At 38.6% G+C, this 3656-nt stretch overlaps 1 protein-coding gene across 1 annotated transcript in view; it reads left to right on the forward strand.

Moving 5' to 3' along the window:
* The first annotated feature begins 2718 nt into the window (after nucleotides 1-2718).
* The window catches only part of ST6GAL1 (ST6 beta-galactosamide alpha-2,6-sialyltranferase 1), a 35753-nt gene continuing 34815 nt past the window's right edge, over nucleotides 2719-3656 (forward strand). The window contains exon 1 of the mRNA XM_008593550.1: nucleotides 2719-2806. The gene's annotated coding sequence lies outside the window, so the exon portion shown is untranslated. The remainder of the gene's footprint in view (nucleotides 2807-3656) is intronic.

Consider the following 3656-nt stretch of genomic DNA (forward strand, 5'->3'; position numbering starts at 1 on the left):
GGGTTGCAATCCGTTGCCGGTCACGAAGAAAGAAAAGAAAAAAAAAAAAAAAAAAAAAAGGCTTCCTTTGTATAGAAACTCACTGACAGAACCCGTTTTCTGAACTCACTTTAGTGCACTTCAACAAACATGTATTGGGTGTAAACTGCAGGCTGGGTAGGAGGGGAACAGACCACAAGATGCTCACAACCAGTAGAGAGTGAGTGTAGTTGGAACAAAGGGCAGAACCGAGGGTGCTGAGGTTGGGGAGATGAGGAGAAGCAGCAATGGAAACTTGAGAATGAGTGACCGCTAAGGGGGAGAAAAACCAGAAGCGTACATTTTGGAAGCCATGTGAAGAATATGTTTCAAGGAGGAGGCAATAACCAACTGACTAACATTGCTGATGTGCTGAATAGTTGGAGACTGAGCATTGGACATTTAATTAGCAGCAAGGAGGTCTTGGAGGGCTTTGGGACCCAGACAAGCAGGTTCGTGGAGACGGGGAGGGCCTGACTGAAGGGGGCTCAAGTGAGAATGGGAAGACGAAAAGTGGTAACAGTGACTATGGACAGTCTTCTAAGGTGTTGTACTGTTAAAAAAGAGAGAGAGAGAGAGCGAGCTAGGGCAGGAGCTGGAAGGCGAAATGAGGTCAAGACGTTTAGGGGGAGGGGCAGGGAAATGGAGTTTATTTAGAACTCATGTAGTGGTGAAGTATAACTTTTGTTAAGTCATACCTTTTTCAGTTAATTCCTTCGGTAAAACAGAAATAGTAGTCTGTCACAACTTTTTTCTTCAACCTCCTTTAAACTCGCTCCACTCTCAAATGATGTTGTTGTCCAAGAAGAAAAAAGTTTGTAAATCACTGTTCTGTCTGTGGCTTAATTGGAATACATTTGAAAAATGACATTGCATTTTTTCATATTTACTTTATTTTTTGGCTGAAGTATTTTAAAGTATATTTCATCTCTTACTACTTCACATATATACAACTTTTTTTGTGTATAACCATAATACTATTATTATACCTAACAAACTTAATAATGATTTCTTAATATCATGTACAATCTGTGTTCATGTATTTCATTTGTTTCATTCAAATGAAGATTCAAAAGGTGTTTTATTCAAGCCGAGATTTAGACAAGGTCTCCATTGCATATTATTATTATGTCTTTGAAGCCATTGCTTTTTCATGCCCATTGACTTGATGAAACCAGTTCAGTTGTCCAGCAGGAAGTTCTACTTTCTGGATCTGTCTGATAACTTCCCTATGGTGTCACTTACCTTCTTCTTTCTTTCATGTTTCCTAAAAACTGGAATTGTATATAAAGGCTTGACAATGTACAGATTAAGCATTTTAGGAAAGGATTTTTCACAGCTGATGCTGTGAGGTTCCTATTGCCCCACACTAGAAGGCACATCCTGTCTGGGTGTCTCACTGTTAGTGATGCCGAGACTGCCAGGATCAGGGCATAGTTGCCTGAATCATGAGAGGTGTTCTGTTTTTGTTTTTCAAGGTAGGAGAATAACAGCGTGTTTTTGTGCTGATGGGAATGATCTTTGAGAGAGGGAAGCTTATTGATGCAGAAGAAAAAGGGGACATATTCTATAACAATTTCCTTAAGTAGACAAGAGTGTGTAGGATCTAGTGGACAAGTGTTGGTTATTGCTAGTGGTGAACACAGCCAGTTCATCTGTAGTAACAAGAGACATGCAGGCATAAATGTAGGAAAAGTGGGCTGAGGTAGGGGACTGCAGGAAGTTCTGTTCTGGTAGCTTCTGTTTTCTCCATGTAGAAGTAGCAAGTTTATCAAGTGAGAGTGAGATTGAGGGGAGGAAGTCAAATAGTCCTCTAGGAATGCCACCAATGAGTGGACTGGGAAAGCAGCATATGATTGCTGGAAAGCATTAAGGACTTACGGCAGTTAGTGATCACGAACTTGAAGTGAAGTAAGCAAGCACTGTTGTGTAATTTTCTCTAGCCATGTCCAGTTGCATGGTTGCAGGTGTAGAGTAGAATAGAGAATTGGATTGAACTGGGATTGGGTTTTAGCCAACCATATGTGATGAGAGAGGGCAGGGGAGTCATTTTAAGGATTGGCCATGGAATGTAAGCTGGGTAGGAAGGGATGTGAGAACACAAGGGAAGTGAGGGACAGTGAGAAGGTGGTAGGATTAACCACAAAAGATTGTTGGAGTTGGGGTACTAGTTGGAATAAGCTGCAAAGACAGGAGTGGTGGTTGGAGAGAAGATGCCTGAACTTGAGATTATAAAGGGGATATATTTTTGTAAATAACAAGATCAGAGATATGAACCTGGGACTGAGTGGTTGAGGTTGCAGTCATTGGCATAGAGGAGATCAAAGAACTGTGAGGCCAGGGGACTAGAATATCTTGTAGGTGCATATTAGTACTCATAAGGGTTATGACAGAAATAGTGATGAGGAGAATTACAGTGAGTCAGAAGCTAAAATATTCAGGGAATGAAGAGGAGTATCCTAGGTGAAGGAGACGATGATCGCAGCAAGGGGCGTGGGATAGTAGGTGGTACAGTCTGTGCAGGGTCACTACGAGGATGAAGTGAGGTGATGCACGTGATGTTCTTAACACTGAGTCTGACATGGAGCACGTGTTCAACAAACAAGAGAGGTTCTCAGTCTGAGAGTGTGTGGCTCCAGAGAGGAGAGCTTAAATTGCTATGTTTATTTCTACAAGGAGATTGATTTCCTTTTCTTTTAGGATTTAAGAGGCAGAGCTGCTCGAACAGCCATGTGTGACCTGAGAAGGCAGTAAATTCCTCTTTCAATCCTCACCACAACTGTGGAAGGTAGGGAATCATTTCACATGTGAGCAAACTGAAGTATGTAATCTTTATTTTAAAAAATTATTCATTATGATTTCCTAGAAGTACAGTAACATGGTCAGTAGTTATGAGCTCTTAATTCCATGGCCTGAATACTTTTTAGAAAGGTTAAATTAGTTTATGCTGCTCCTTCAGATGTATACTAATTTCATTGTAATTTCTCCAGCAGTAAGTATTGTCATTTTAAAAACTGTAGACCAATGTAAATTCTATAAACTAGTATCTTAATATTCTAGGCACCTCTTTTGGATTTCTCTCAAAATTAACCATAATGTCACATGCTTATTAATTGTGTTTTTTATTTTGTGTTTTGTCTGTTCATATTGATTGCCTCTTTATTTTAGGAGGCTTTTACTGTATCAACTCTTTTTGTACATTGACTTCTGTTTTCCTTTTTATTGTAGTTGTAGTATTTTTTCACTATATACAAGTTGGAATTTTCTTGCAATTGAATCTATTAACCTTTCTGTTTGCTATTTTTCTACATTGCATCAAAAGAAAGAAAAGAGAAAGCTGACAAATATAGAATTATATATTTAGATTTTTTAAATTATATATAACTATATACAAGTTGGAATTTTCTTGCAATTGAATCTATTAACCTTTCTGTTTGCTATTTTTGTACATTGCATCAAAAGAAAGAAAAGAGAAAGCTGACAAATATAGAATTATATATTTAGATTTTTTAAATTATATATATATATATATATATATATTTTTTTTTTTTTTTGTCTTTTTGTCTTTTTCTATGTCCGGCAACGGATCGCAACCCTCAGTGTCGCCCCCGTACCGGACCGGGGACTGGCAACGGGAC

This window comes from Galeopterus variegatus, unplaced genomic scaffold, assembly GCF_000696425.1.
Source record: "Galeopterus variegatus unplaced genomic scaffold, G_variegatus-3.0.2 Scaffold9318, whole genome shotgun sequence".
Classification (NCBI taxonomy): Eukaryota; Metazoa; Chordata; class Mammalia; order Dermoptera; family Cynocephalidae; genus Galeopterus; species Galeopterus variegatus.